Consider the following 15,994-nt stretch of genomic DNA (forward strand, 5'->3'; position numbering starts at 1 on the left):
ACTGAGACAGATGATTCACCTTGAGGGACACCCTGAGGGTGCAGATTTCTTCCCTCCAGCCTCACCCTCACTTACTGATGCATTCTTCTGCTCTGTAAATACCTCAGGAATCAATGCAGTAGATAATGTGGTACTTCTGACATTTGAGGGAGGATTATCTTAGAAGTGAGTGTATAAATCTGCTTCATCAAAGGACCAGAGTTGAAAAGCAGATGCCACCTTGCAGACCCTGCCTGTCCAGGATCTCCTGGTGGCAGCCTCAGAGGGACAGGCCCCACATGTGCAGGAAGCTATGGGGCTGTTGCAAGACTGGATGAGACCAAGCATGTACGTAGGGAGGAAAAGAGGCAACCTGGCTGGTTGTGTTGTTTGCTTTGCACTGGTGATGATGCAGTGGTATCATTTTCACACTAAATGCTAATTTTCTGCTTTGCTGGCCTCAGAATCGCCTACATTCATATCCTTCATTGCAGCAATTAAAGGGCTGGGTGCTCGAGCTGATGCACTTGCAATGAGCATGATTTTAATCGGTGTGCACGGGAGAGGAGGAGTGTGATTGCCTTGCTGTTGCTGTGGGAACATGTGAGAGCCCATGATGGGCAGGAGAGACCCTTCCCTGGTACGTGGGTACATCAACTCCAGCCCAGTGCTGGACTGGGGAGTGCAGGTTTGCCACATCTTCCACATCTCCATCTGGTCAGGAATTGCTGTACAACTTCAGCAAAACATTGGAACAAATCACCTGCTCCCCTGCCTCACGTTTATACCCCGTGATACCACCCTCAAAGGTGCCATGCACAGCACTGAGGTCCCCAGCCAATTTTGAGACAGGCTGAATATCACTTGCCTGTCCCCGTCAATGGGGAGTCAGGGCAGAGGGAGAGGGCCATACTGCACAGGTGAGATTCCCAGGTGTGCCTATGGGCAGAAGGAGGAAATTACATAGGTCCCTGCTGTGAGACAGCATCTGAGGTTGCTCTGTACAGGTGGGCAGGATAGTCAATTTGTAAAAGTGCCAGGAAAGATATCACCATATAAGTACTTAAGCACTTACACTGTTTGCCTAAATCATAAAACTTGTGCTGCTGGATGTGCTCACAGATTCCCTCTGCCTCTCCAGGTGGCTTAAATGTCCCTCCAAAGGGGAACACAGGCTGTGACACTTGAATCCTTGCTGCTTTGCTTTCCCTCCATGTGGCTCAGTGACCACGTTTGTGGGGAGGGGATCACCCTGTTGGGGTCCCCAGCAGAGCTGTACCTCCTCCTGCTGCTGCCACAGCACTGGAGGAGTCACAGCAGCTGACATGGGCAAAAACCCACTGATAGGTGGAGCGGAGAGGGGGGCTGGGGCTCCCCTCACTTTTTGCCCCATGTCAAGGGATTTCTATGTGCAGGAGCATCTTCGGGAAAGCTACATCTAGGGAGAGATCAAACTCATGTCAAAACTGCAGGAGCCAATGGGAGGGAAGCAGGGGGCAACAATATTTCTGGAGCAGAGACAAGCTTTCTAGGTCATCATTTCAGCTGCTCCTTGAATGTTCCCCAACTCCTTCCTAAGCTCCCTTCTCCTCTTTTAATCCCTTTCTCTCCTAAGTTCAGGTATTCGGTTCCATGGAGATCAGTCATCTGATGTGGGGGCTGCTTGTGTAGGTCGGTCTCCTTACACACCTTAAGACCATTGTGTTCCTCAGCATGGGCAATCATGTTTTTTAGTCCCCTTTCAGGTTTAGGAGTCATCACTGTTAATACTCCATGTCTGAGATGAACATCTATGCTGAGCCAATTCCCCCAGTCCCACCCCCAGCTTTCAGCATCATTTCTGCTACATCCTCTGTCAAAGGGACTGATGCATGTCCCCTTCAGGAACCACCCCAGTCACTTTCAGGGTCCCAATGCCATCCCACTCATAGGGAGGACCCCATGTCTCCTCACAGCCCATCTCACATTGCAAGTGCTAAAAGGCAGGAATAAGTGTGGGAAAAAACATACTCCTTCTACAGCTACTCCCAGTAGTTCTGAGCATTCTTGCAACTGTCCTGAGAAGAAAACCTTCTGTTCATGCTATCTCTGAGACCTGGGAAGGGAAAAGGAGAAGTTAGCTAACCTATGCTGGGTGTGTGGTACACACCCAGGAACCAGACTCGGGGCACACCAAACTCAGGACACGCCAGTGTCCAAGGTCAGGAACAGAGGGTGAGGAGGCAGTGCCAGGTGTCAGGCAGGGATGCACTCAGCCTGCAGGGCTGTGGGCCACAGGGGATTGCAAAGACAAACCTAAGCTTGCTTTAACATAGGTGGTCTGGGCACTTAATTGTGAAAGAGTGGAAGGAGAAGGCTTGAGCATGAGCTCACCATCTGCATGTGCGATATGGAACCGCATAGATCTGTGCCAGTGTAGTTTCCCTGCTCTGTGTACCCAGGCTAGCATGAAAAAAAACTAGCCTGAGATGACGTGCTGCAGATCTACGCTGGAGACCACAGAGACACGTCTCATATCTGTCTTACTCCTTGAGTCCCCATTTCTCCATCTGATCATTTAATAGAATCATAGAATGGCCTGGGTTGGAAGGGACCTTTAATATCATCTAGTTCCAGCCTCCTTGCCATGGGCAGGGACACCTTCCACTTAGATCAGGTTGCTGAAAGCCACGTCCAACATGGCCTTGAACACTTCTGGGGATGGGGCAAGTCCCTGTCTGTCTCGTTTCCCTGTTTTTTTTCCCTGCCCACCCAGTTTTTGCAGCAGAGGTAGTAATTACAGACAACACAAAAATCAGAGGAGCAGCTGGTTTGGTTCTCTTCACCAGGTCAAAGAAGATTTTGAATCCTTTAGCCAGATTAGCCACCATATCTCAATGCCTGTCCTGTTCCTACCAGTGAATTTTATCTCAGGCATTTGAACACTCACCCTGTTTTTCCTGGAGGTTTTAGCAGTGCCACTTCTCTCTGGTCTTGCAGGAGGCTGGGTAGCCTTGGTAAGTATGGGCAATCCAGAGCAAACACACCTCCAGCGTGGCAGCTGGAGCAGCTCAGAGTTGCCTTGTGTGTGCAGGACAGCTGTACATCACAGTTACAGAAGAGCAGGCTTTGCCCAGCAATGGGCTACAAGATATGCATACACATCTTTATGACCTTCTGCTTCCCAGACATGGGCCAGCCTAAAGGACAACATGGAGGATAAAATAGTTAGAAAGGAGGTGGGTTCTTCCCTCCATTGAACTCACGGCTCGTGCCCAGCAGGACTCTCTGTCAGGCCCTATCTGACTTCCCTAAAAAGCACCTCTTCTGTCTGGGCCAGCACTCAAGAAAGAAGGACAGATAGAGCAAGCATAACTGGGCCAGAGGTGTATGTTCATTATTAAAAAAAAAAAAAAAGTTTTTTTTTTTGAAAGTATGTTCATTATTAAAAAAAAAAAAAAACAAGCAGCATCTGAAGCAAGCTGTTATTTCTCTTTTTATTATGGACAGATGGGCTTCCAGGGCTCAGATACGTGGGCAGGGGCAGGAGATGCTCACACAGGGTGAAGGGGCCACATTTGGATCCACTGCACATCCCAATAAGTCTGTGTCAGCGAGGGCTCCCTGCTGCAGAGGGGGAGCAAGACCCTGGCTGGGGCAGACACAGGCTTGGACAGATAAGCAGTGAGATCCATCTCCCTCCTTCAGAGGCATGGGTGAGAAGGGAGATTTCTCCTTCTCACTGTCTGAGCTTGGAGCTCAGCCTCTATTCCTCCCGCTGTGCACTAAAGACAACACAAGGAGGAGAGGAACGAGAGATCGACAGCCAGGGGAGATTCCTGTTGCTGTTTAGGGCAGACCTCTCTCCATCTCTTCTTTTGTCTTTCCATTTTTTTTCCATCTCTCTCTTTGTCCTTCCTCCACCTGCAAATCTTTCCCTCAAGCTAAGTCCTCCTCTCCCTTTTGTCCTCATTCTCCTTGCCTTTTCAGTAAGTGAGGAATTAAATAAGCCTCTGTGGAGACAAACCCAGATAGTAGCTTCTCCCTTGATTTCCTGGCTAGGATATTGATGCAGTTAAAGAAGAGACACCTCCTAAGGCATTTACTTTATATCAAGTCCAGCATGCAGCAGGTCAGGGTTTGGAAGCTTCCTTAGAGCCACATGCATGCTTGCAATGCAAGAGCTCACTGATGGGTCTCAGAGCACCTGCACACCCAGGTACCTGCCACGCAAATAACCACAATGAGCACCCTCCAGGCACTGCCCCACATACTGAACCGAGGAAGGCGGGGTCTGACCAGCACCAAGGGCCCCCCATCACTCAGATGAGGCCCACCTGAAAACAGTAATAAAGAGGGGTATAGAGTACCATCCTCAGGGTGTTTGTATTTAATGGGTAATGAAGGAACCTGAAGGTAGTAGGAGCAACTTAAAGAAGGAAGGATGCAGAGGAAAGGCTTCTTCACTCTACAGGATGTTCTTGGCTGGGGTTGTCCTTTGGTGCTGGTATCTTGCATCTGTGCTGTCAGAGTAAATAAGCCTCCTCTTGTAAAGGCTGACCTCAAGCTGTGTAGTAAATTCTGGTGCCAGCCAAACCTGCACTCAGTCACTTGCAGCAGTATGTTCCTTCTCAGTATGATGCTGCTGTATTGCTTTCACCACAAGCGCCAAAGGCTGTGAGATGCTTTTCCTTTGGGACTCAATTCCAGGTACAGTGCAGCATCTGGCCAAATTTTTTATTGCTTGTTCTGATTCCTCACATTGCAAAAGCAGCAAAGTTTCCTGTTACATTTTATGCCATGTTTCTACTTGAGAGCTGGCTTAATCTTTGTGTTTTCCTTTCCCTGTTAATCTCAGGATTAAGAAAAAGCTGTGGAAGTATGACTTGAGCTTTTAGAAATATTTTCTGCTTTAAAATAATAATTAAAAAAAGAAATTAACCTGCAATGAGCAATCCTTTTTATTTAGAACTGAATTAATGAATTTTAACTGAAGATGAGCATGTTTGGCATTAATATATGTATAATTATGCAAAACCACTGTTATGCCTCTAATGAAAATTAGATTCTACCACTGAGGCTGTGTTTGGCGATAGTGTATATCTTCATTTGTGCTATATTTATTTTTTTTTCCTAGCTGTATGACCTAGGATTACAGTTGCTATGGTGATAAGACAGTCAGTGAAAGAAGGAGTGAAAGGTAAGTTTGTGTGTCTGCCTGTGCTGCGGGGGTGGCAGGGGAGGGGGTTGGCAGTCTCCTTCCCCCATGCTCTGTCTGCCTCCTGCTATTGCTAGGACTGAAAAGCACTACTGCTCAGGCTATGGTATTTCCTCAGTAACTCAGGGATGGGTGCTCAAGCAGTACCAAGTTTGGGGTTTTTTTCCCCAACAATATATGTGCATGACTAGGCCATGGGATTGCTGTGCTGGGACTGGTTTTTTTAGGGGGGTGGGAGGAGCCAATCATCTGTGTGCGCCTCTGCCAATGGCCTCATAGAGACTTAGAGGTGGGGATGTCTGGACTAGTGGGGCCCAGAGTTAAATCCTCTGACTACTCTTCTGTATTTGTTGACCTGCATTTGTGATCCTGTGTGCCCTGGGCTTGGAACTGGGGATGCTAAGCATATTTAAAAGATGCATAGCTGTGGTGGACTTGGCAGTGCTGGGTTAATAGCTGGACTCAATGATCTTAAAGGTCTTTTCCTACCCAAGTGATTCTATGACTCTGAGTGGCACCTCTGTCTCCCCTGTACCCTGAGTTGCATTACCAGCCCTTCTGCTGGGGTTTGCTTCATGGTGCTTGTTGCAAAAGAGGCAGCATCCCTTGAAACCCTTTCAGTAGCCAGTACCACCTCCAGACCTGAGCAACAGGCTCAAGAGTGCAAGGGTTGTTTTAATAAGAAATTGATAGTGCATAGTCTGTCTTTTGTGCAGCTTTCTTTATTGAGAAGGAACATACACAAAGTCATACTCCCCTGAACACAGCTGCCCAAAACTCCAAGTATCTCTTCTAGCCTGCGTTACCCAGCCAAAGCTTTGCCTTAGCTAACCCTGTGTGTGGTGGCTTCCTACCTGCCTCTCCCAACCTGCTGCCTCGTCTTTCTCTGCACCCCTCCATCAAAATTGCCCTTACCATTTGCTTTAAGCTCATAGTGGAAATGCTTACGACAGAAACTCAGACTGACCAGCCTTGGTGATTGTAAGACTGATTCAGGCAGACTTTTTTTGTAATTTTCTATTCTAAAATGGCTTTTTTCTCTCTTTCCTCCTGAAAGAACAATGGTTGCTATTGCCAACAACTTGAAAACTTTTCATCTGATCCTCCCAACAGCAATGCTTTTGCTACTCTGTGAAGCTCTGGGTCATGTTCTTCTCTCAAGTACATTGTGAATTAACATATTAAGGGCTGGTGAGTAAGTCTCAGGCTCCCACCAGTTGGTTTCAGTAGCCCTGAATATCTCCTTGGGCTTGCTAAACTTTTAATTAGGTATAGATTTTCCACCAGAGATCTTATAACTGTGATTAAAAAAAGACAAAAATGTTTAAAAAAATTCTCTCCTCTTCTGCTGTACTTTCCGTTTTCCCTCAAGTGAACTCTTTGCCTGTTTGCAACTTATCAACAATGCAATCGCTATAATGCAAGCAGACAACACTCTCCTGCTCACTTGGACAGGGGTAAGGAAAATGAGCCGTCTGACAGAGACAATCCTGTGCTTGTAGTGTTCTCTCCCCTTGAGGAGAACTCTTCCAAGCCACTGAACCTCTGAGAAGGGGTTCTCTTTGTGCTCAGTCACCCGCCCACAACCATCAGCATCCATCAGTGGCTGCACAAAATGCCTGTGCTCACAGAGGACTCCACAGTTGGGAGAGAAGGTGGAAAAACCTGATGGGCAGTGTTCAGAGTTGCTTGGCAGTCTCAAGGTAAGAGTGGGAGCTTGAAGGAGCTGTATTTCAGCCTGTTGGAGAATTGTTGCCACCCTCTCATGGGGCTAAGACTTTTGTAGCTCAGAAGCTGGGGAGAAGCTGCTTATTTTCTCCTCCAGTAGGAGTGTCTTCCTTCCAAACCCCAAATATGGCAGGTTCTGAGGGCAGAACAAACCTGTGGGCTGCTTCCCGCTGCTCCCATGGGACTGCTCAGCAAAATAAACTTGCATCTTCTCCAAACCGCAGGGCTAAGTAGAGCAGGCTGCCCAGCTTTCCCCTCGAGGACTGTTTCAAAGTGTTGTTAAATGTAGTCTGGAGATCAAGAACATGCTTATGTGTGCAAAATCTGAAACAGCAAGAAAGAATAAAAGATCTCTACAAGGGAATGTGCAGCTAAGACAGAGAAAGAAGGAGCAAAACAAGCTCTCTCATATTTTTGATTTCCCTTCCTGAGGTGGGGAAAGCAGCAAGGTAGGAAAAGAAACAGCTCTTTCTCCTGGGAATCCCTCCTGGTTAAGTCCAGCTGTGCTGTATCTCGAGATGCCCTTGCACAACAGGTACAAGCTTCTGCTAGTGGAACCAAGCAATAATGAGGAATGATGGTTCATCTAGTTAGGAGATGTTGGTGAGATTTAGTCAGCCTATACCCTGCATCAAAACTGTTTCCATAGGAAAAAAATCTTGGTCACTGTTACGGAAGACTCCTTTCTAGGGGGAACAGAAGGCCCCATATGAAGATTGGACCCACTTCTTAAGGAAATCTGCTGCCTTTGTGGGGCCCAGGTTAAAGATGTGAAGAGAAAGCTTCCTACCCTGATATGGTCCTCAGATGATCATCCATTATTGATTTTTCAGGTAGACAGTGATGAAGTTACAAGTCCACAGGCAATAAGAGAGACTTTGGGACCTTGGGATGACTGGTTAAGGGATCAGGAGCACAAGTAGTGTTCTCGTCTATCCTTTCAGTTGCAGGGAATGATGAGGGAAGAAACAAGAAAAGCCAGCAGGTTAAAATCTGTCTCGGAGCCTGCTGTTGCTGGCAGAATTTTGGGGTTTTGATCATGGATCAGTTTACATGACATCAGGCTTGCTGGTGACAGACACGGTACACCTGACTTAAAGGGGGGGAAAAAGATCTTTGCACAGGAGTTAACTAGATTCGTTGAAAGAGATTTAAACTAGCTTAATGATGGTAACAATAGGATTGGTTGTTTATGGGTGGAATCAGGTAGAAGGCCCAGGAGTCAAGCAGCTGGCTGCTCATGCCTTGGATGAGTGTACACTTTGCTGGGTAAAAAACTTGCTGGATGGCCAATCCCAAGAGCAGTGGTGAATAGAGTTACATTCAGCAGGGGCCAGTCCTGCTTAAAATCTTCTTCAATGGTCTGGTTGAGGAGATTGAATGTTCCCTCCTTAAGTTTGCAGACAACTCCAAGTTGGACAGGACTGTTGATGTGCTTGAGGGAAGAAGGGCTCCACAGAGGGATCTGGACAGACTGGACAAAAGGAGGCTCAGAGGAGACCTGAGAAGAGTGATAGCTCTCTACAGCTATGTGAAAGGAGGTTGTAGCGAAGTGGGGGTCGGTCTCTTCTCCCATGTAACAAGCAACAGGACAAGAGGAAATGGTCTCAAGTTGTGCCAGGGGAGGTGTAGATCGGATATTAGGAAAAATTTCTTCACCAAAAGGGTGGTCAATCATTGGAATGGGTGTGCCCAAAGAAGTGGTGGAGTCACCATCCCTGGAGGTAGTGGCACTTGGGAATATGGCTTAGTAATTTACTTGGCAGTGCTGGGTTAATGGTTGGACTTGATGATCTTAGAAGTCTTTTCCAATCTAATTGATTCTATGATCTCACCTATGAGATGAAGCTTGCCAATGCCTGAGGTGAAGGTGAATGCCCAGCAAAGGCAGATTTATTTTATGACCCCTGGGGATTCTGGTTAGTGAATCAGGTTGCCTTCTAGTAGCGATGTGTCAGATGATAGCAATCCTTAGAGGGGAAGCATTAAGCCTCTCAGGCTTGGTTATGCTGTGGGTCCAGTCCAGGTCAGCAGTATAACAAATCACAAACAGCGGGCTGAGATTTGGGAGTGGTCTAACAGCTTTGGGCTTCAGGTTATATCTGCCAGTGTCAGGTCAGAAAAATCAATACAGTATTAAGAAGTGTCTTCATCGGCCCCTGACTTTTCTGATCTCCTCCCTTAGCCTTCTGCAGGTCAGTGCTGAGGTGGGTTAGATGTGTGTGTACACACAAACTTGCAGTGCCTCTGCCAGTTGGCTGGAGGCAGCCTAGATGCTGTCAGACTGGCCTCTTCTCTGAAAGAAAACCTGCTGAAAAAAGAAATCCCAACAGATCTTTCATATTTCCCCCCCTCCCTTCTGTAAATATTCATCATAAGCAGTTAGAAGGGAGCAGCTGCAGAGGATGAATCCTGAGTTATCATTGTCCTTTGTCATAAAGACAGCCTAGTCAGCACTCAAATATCCTTCCCTTCTCTCAGGCCCCCTTCTACCTCCATGTTGCTGGAAGTCCATAAAGGGCTTATAGACAGGGATGCGGCAAACATATGCTTGTAATCTCAAATGAACTAGTCAGGTGCTTAAGGACAAGCTACTACCAGGGTAGGAGCAGTTGGACTGATGCAAGGTGTTCGTGGGGAGAGACTGCATTGCCGTCACAGGTTTGGCCTGTTGGAGGGAGGAGTGGGCAGTGGGGTCAAGAAGAGGTTTCAGCCTGACTTTTACATCTTCAGGCATCAACACAGCAGCATCACAGTCCTTGTGTTCAGTCCCACGAGTGCCATCAAACACAGATGTGTCACATTGAGGGCCAACAGGTAGCCAGGAGCTCTGTGGATGGAGCCATGAGGGTCTTGTGTGCTTGGCAGAGAAATGAGAGAAGTGGAAAATTCTCCTCATTGCAGGACAGAAAACAGTGGCATGTGGGAGGGATGCAGCTGGCTGATGAATTGCCACCTGCTTTGGGATCCAGTGTAACTGCAGTGTTTACAGGCAGTTTAATTGGCACAGAGCCTATCAAATAGGTGACAAATTGAGGTCTGGGGATATTTTGACATTTTTATTCTGTTTATCTCAAGAGCCATGAGATGCTATGATGTCCCTTTGCCTGTGCTCCCACACTGTCCCAGGTCACCAAGCTTTCTCTTCGACTCAGCTCTGGGCCATCAGGGATGTTTTTTGTGTCCTTATCCCCCTGGGAGGGTGGGGGATGGGTTTTGGTTAGAGATGCAATAAGTTCTCGGGAAGGACAGACAGATGCTGCTGCATTATATCTCACTGTCACAGCATGGTTATTCTCTCATGACAGGCTGTGCTCCCTTGTGCATGGGAGGGATGGAGGGCAGGGGGACACAGCAGGGACATGGCTCTCCACAGGAAACAGAGGCAGTTCCCATGTCCTGGCTATCAGTCTGCTGCTCTTCTGCAGTTTGACTCTTGGCAGCTGAAATTAAAACCAGGATGGCTTGGTAGTTTTAATACCTAGGGCATAGCTTGCCTGCCTAAATCTTTGGCTTTGTCCAAGAAGTCATGACTTCTCTGAACTTGCTGCCGGGAGTGCTGGATGAGGCTGCTCTGAACACCGCAAGGGAAAGTTTGCTCATCTCTGTAGCTGGTGGGGTCCAGAGGCACCCTTCCTCAAGCCTGTGGCAAAGTCATATGCACCTATTTTCCTAACCTCAGTTTTTCCCACTAAGGTTTTCCTTTCGCATACAATAGGCTGAAGAAGAGTGTGTGTTTTCTGTGTGATTGTCCTTTTTGATTGGAGGTAGTTTTTTGGTTGGAGGTCTGCTGCTAGGGATTTCATCTGCAGGGGCTCCTGCTGTGACTGGGTGATGGTGACCTCTAATGGGCAGTTCTGAGAAGCTTCACCAAGGGAGGGAGGCCCTTCAGACAAGAGATTTTATTGTTACATAGGTAATTTTTATACATAGCTATTGTGAATGTGGCATAAGAGACATCTTGCACATCTTTATGGCAGTCCTGTTGCTGATGACTTGTGTACTTGCTTTTGAATTTCTATTCCTTCTTAGTTGGCAGGAAACAAGCAGCTGCAGCACCTCAATTTGTTGATTTTTATAGTGCATCCATTTTCCTTGTCATTTGGAGAGTGGAGAAGAAGAAAGGGATGCAGGAGAGACAGATGGAAAATATAGTCAGCTTTAGTTCTCTTTAAATAGTATCTTACCAACCAGCAACTGCTGTGGCTCTGTTGTTTCATGAATTTATTTGTGATTTGAAGCACACAGATCACTTTAAATGCTGCTTTGTTTTTAAACATTGGAGTAATGTTAAATCCACATGAAAGATGGGGAGCCTTTCTTATCTCTGGAATCAAGGGAGAGAGCTCACAACAGCCTATCCAGTAATGTACCTTCCAACCCTTATACTCACAGCTAGTAAAAGCGTTTGACATCCTGAGACTGAAATTGTTTGCTGAAAGTAAATAATTTGTGCTTGTGCGTTAACGGGTATTGGGAGCATTTGGTATCTGTTTTCCTGTATCCTTTTAAAGGTCCTTTTTTCTTTTCTCTTTGGCTCTTTTGTCTCAGGATAAACTCTAGTGGTGAACTTTTCTGAAGGTGAGAGAGGAACAGCACTTCAGGTCTCCCTATATCAGCCTCTTTGGCATGTGTAAAATACAGCATCTTATTCAAGGGACATCTGATTAAATTAAAAGATTGCGAGCTTGAAACTAAGCTCCAGATCATTGCTAAGTAAAAGCATGCTGTAAAGCTAACTCCCCATCCCAGCACACCACTGAAAGCAAGATCTCTGCAAGATCCGTTTGTGCTGGACATGTGAGAGCTGACTGAGAAAATCCAGAGGTCTCAGAATAAATAATATTTACTGATCTTACACTAAACCCTGTGCTTCAGTTCCTCGGGCAATTCTATTCATTAGGAGCATGATAAGACTAACACAGAAGATCGATGCTTCTGCATCACTTACCTTTTCTGTGTCGTCTGCAAGTGGCCACAGGGAGACCAAGCTGTATAAAGAACTTGACCTGGGACTGTAGCCCCACACTTTGCCAGGGAGTTGCACGACTCTTTCCCTTGCTCCCTCCTTACTTGTGCCTGCTGGTGATGTTTACAGGAAGATTAAGTGAACTGTAGGGTTGGCTGATTCATTACATGACTTAGAGCTTCCCGTTACAGATGAGTGAGCAGCTGACAGAGTAAACAGAGATTGTAAAGTTGTATCTGGGACCTTGTACATCTCCCCCTCAGGGGCAGGTCGCAGGGCCTGGGGAAGTGAGGAACCCTTTTCAGAGGTGATGGTGCTCCCCATACTGACTCTCAGCAGCTCCCTGGAAACCAGAAAACAACTTCCATGCTAGGGCACCAGGGACATTTCTTAGGCAATCTTGGCCCCCATCAGCTCAAAAAGTAAACAAAATAGCCTGTGCTTTGGGGTAGCAAAAATTCAGGAGGGAAGGCTGAAATAACTAAATATCAATGTCTCATCAGGTGGGTCCTGAAAGGTATCTGTAACAATCTCACACCAGTGAGGATGGTACAAGGTGGGGGAGAAGGGAGGGAAGGAGATTGAGGGTGGTGAGAGCAGATATAACCTGGAGTAATGATGTCAGGCTGAGCATGGGAAACACAGCCTGTGGATCAGCAAGGGATTACTGCTTTATTAGGCTCTGGATTAGTGTCCCAGGGCCAGAGGCTGCAGAATAAACTGTATTGAATTATTCCTTATCAGTTGATGCTGACTGACTTGTCTGTCCCAGTAAGCTCCCTGGTTTGGGGAATTATTTTCTGTGTTCAGGATGGTATACCATAGCTTGGAAAAGGGTCGGTTTTAGGAACAAAAAAAGCTACATGGAGATGAGATATTATATGAGGACTTGGAGGTAAAAGAGTCACACAGTAGTTGCTCTTCCTTAAATTGGAAGGGCTATTTTCTATCCAGAGCAAATCTCTCAAAACATAGCTGGAGATCTCCAATCTTTGATTGCTATAGCTTTGATTCCAGCACTTTTCCATGTTCCTATTTATTCTTCAAAGGTGAATTCAGACTAGTCAAATCTACTTTGACTACAGGTCTAAAATGTCTGGGGATATAACTTTAACCACAGAAAACAGTCACTTCATTGATATATCTGTGAATGAGGAAGAGAAACAGACCATAAAGAAAAGAGGGCAAGTATGCCTGCAACCATCTTGTAATTGTGCTGTGAGGCTGGAGGAGGCAAGGACAGGGATGAAGGTGGCAAAAAGTGATATTGCTTCAGCAGGGGATGCACCTCACTATGAGTCAGCAGAAGTCACTCCAGAGGCAGGAGTGTGGTGATGAAACACCAGCCCAGGTATCCTGTTCACTTCTCACCACCAAATATGCAACTTTCTCTGGGGAAAAGACATGCAGACTGGTTTGCCTGGCAAACCTCTGGTTGGGAGGAAGGACGGATTATACTTTGTTTCTACTGTCCTATGTTTCTGCAATCTCTTGAGCCTGCTGAAAGTGTAAAGAGGCATGGGTCTACCTATAGGAGTAGTTCTGGTTCCAGTGCTGTGACAGGCCACTGGGAAGTGCTGTGTATTGTAAAGTAAAGAAAGGAAATCCCCAATGCAGGGCTACTACCCTTAGTCTGTGAAATAGATTAGGTTCTGCAGTATTAGATTCTGCCTTTGTTTGCAAAGGAAAATCTCTATGTGGGAACCAATTACAACTCAATGCACTTTGAGGCTTGATATGGCAAATTATCAGAATTAAGGCTTTTGAGCAGAGCTGACTCCCCCAGATATCCATCATTAGAGATTTTGGAATAAAATTCTGATCACTTGAATATGTGAAATTTGTTATGATGCAGATATGTGAGAGCTGGGCATTTGCAGTCCATGAGGAAAATGAAGAGCCACCTAAGAGCAAGGCTTCTGCCTCTAACATGCATTTTGTGATGAAGAATACAACAGCAAATTTCTATATGAATAACAACAATTAGCCTTGTAGTTTTGCATGAGTGCAGTGGCCTGTCAGCAACCTTTGTGCAGATCTCCAAGCTCCAGTAGCTAAAGGGGATAATGCACCTTAACTAGCTAATGTGGTTCACAGCTCGAAGTATAGTCCTACCTTCCCCATGCAATCACACTGGTATATGAGGGACTTAATTCTCATAAATACTGTTAACCACAGTATTTAGAGTAAAAGCAACCATGTCCTGTAGCCTGACTGGTCTCTCACAGAAACCCCACTGAGTGCTCCTGGCCTAACAGAAGTGTTAAAAACAGTTTTGTGCTGGGTTTATGCTTCTACTGGCTCCTGAGAAATATTAGTCTTCATCAGGCTTCAGTGATTGATGCTCAGTTGGGAGACCTTTGAGGAAATGCAGATGATTCAGAAATGAATGTTGATCACTCATTGGGTATCACTTGACCCCTCTCTAACACTAGTAGACACATTTTGCTGCCAGAGGTAGTATATTTTCACTTAGAGGTAAACCCAAATGCTTAGTTGTTAGTGATGCTGCAATGTCTTCCACACAAGTTTGAGTGCAATCCTCAATGTTCCTCTAAATTTTACCCAGGGAAAGTAGTATTCTGCTGAGTTGGTGTTTGTTCTGTAATTCATCTAGAACAGTTACTCTTCATTTTCCTCTCTCTGAATCTGCTATATAGTTTTATTACGTGCTGTTATACAACTTAGTTCTGATGTGAAGCCAGCTATATTTCAGTTAGATGAATGATCCTATATAATATGCAGATATGTCTGCAAAGCACTTTGGATAAAAGATGGTAAGAAATCCAAGTTAGTATTTTGCTTTTTCCTGGGTTTTGCTTTGTCATATACTATTTAGTAGCTTTGCCGCTGTTCTGTCTCAATGCATTGTTGAATGAAGTGTTCTGAATATTTTGGGGACCGCTGGCATATTTTATTAATTGCCTTTTACAGGTTGCTTTTTGATCTGTTTAGAAACTCCTTGTTTCACAGACTGAATGAAAAATAAATGTTTTAAGCTAAAGTTTTAGCTACCAAGGCAGGGAGGGAAAAAAAGCTCAGCAAAATATCTGGCTAATTTTAAGCTCATTTTTGGGGCTGATGTGATACCAAAGACTCCTCGGAGTTGGGGTGTAGGGTACAGGAATAATAATGACTGAAAAGGAGCACAGGGCACTGGCTTCCTTCCAGGAAGGATAAAATAAGCTAGTAACCCATCTGGGTCTCTAACAACTTCTCAAAGAAGGGTTTTGTACGCTGAGATTTGTTCTGACAGCAGTGTTTTGAAAATGTTTAGGACCCTTGCCATCACATTTCTTTTAAGTCTGATTACCTTATGTGATATATTCTCAGCTGCTGTAAATTGCTACCACTTCATCAACTTCAGTGACATCTAGTCAGGGTACATCAGCAAAGGATTAGCCCTCTGCATCCAGACATGTTGCCTTGAGCTGGGCTGGGATCTCATCACAAGTCATTACGAGCCTGATGAGACAGTGCTGAAGGGAAGACATAGGGTTATGATAGGTTGTGGTGAAGACTGACCCAGTAAATGGAACTCATTTATTTTTGATTTATTACTAATTCCAGTTTCTCTGTATGATTTTTGTCTCAGGACACTTTATCTTCCGAGACAGAAGATTTTGTAGCTATGGAGACTTCTGTGCCACTATTTGTAAGAATGGGGATAATATTGGTTCTGATGTTCTAGCCAGAACCATTGTAAGAAACTGTATTCACCTAACGAAATTCCCTTTGGAGCTACTTTTAATACTCATCTCTGCTGCTTGTCATAAGGCTACTTTGTGATACTTTTTGGAACTACTTTTAATAGTCATCTCTGCTGCTTGTCATAAGGCTACTTTGTGGTACTTATGTGCTGCAGTGCTTTATCATAACTCAAGTATAAGACTTGCTCTATGAAAGACTGTTTGAAGTGTCCTTTGGTATCCATTAGTGTGAAATGTGCCATGGAAATGTAAATCATGTCACTGGCTGTCAAGGAACACCTGGCCTTCAAACAGTGTCCTGCCACATTACTGAGGGAAGGAGAGAGAAGGCCAGCAGGGCAAGGCAAAGGAGACACTGGATTTTTCATTTCACTTAGGGGACTCTTATTGGTAGGATAGCATTCAATATGC

General features: G+C 45.6%; 1 protein-coding gene across 3 annotated transcripts in view; it reads left to right on the forward strand.

The window, feature by feature from the left end:
- Positions 1-3,425: 3,425 nt before the first annotated feature.
- Positions 3,426-15,994, forward strand: part of GRAP2 (GRB2 related adaptor protein 2) — a 109,062-nt gene continuing 96,493 nt past the window's right edge. For 2 of the 3 annotated variants that reach the window (XM_064655147.1, XM_064655149.1), the window contains exons 1-2: positions 3,426-4,668; positions 5,096-5,158. The gene's annotated coding sequence lies outside the window, so the exon portion shown is untranslated. Of the gene's footprint in view, positions 4,669-5,027; positions 5,159-15,994 lie in introns of those variants that run through there. The other variant, XM_064655151.1, reaches the window with a different exon arrangement.

The sequence above is a fragment of the Pseudopipra pipra genome, chromosome 5 (genome assembly GCF_036250125.1).
Source record: "Pseudopipra pipra isolate bDixPip1 chromosome 5, bDixPip1.hap1, whole genome shotgun sequence".
In the NCBI taxonomy this organism is placed as follows: Eukaryota; Metazoa; Chordata; class Aves; order Passeriformes; family Pipridae; genus Pseudopipra; species Pseudopipra pipra.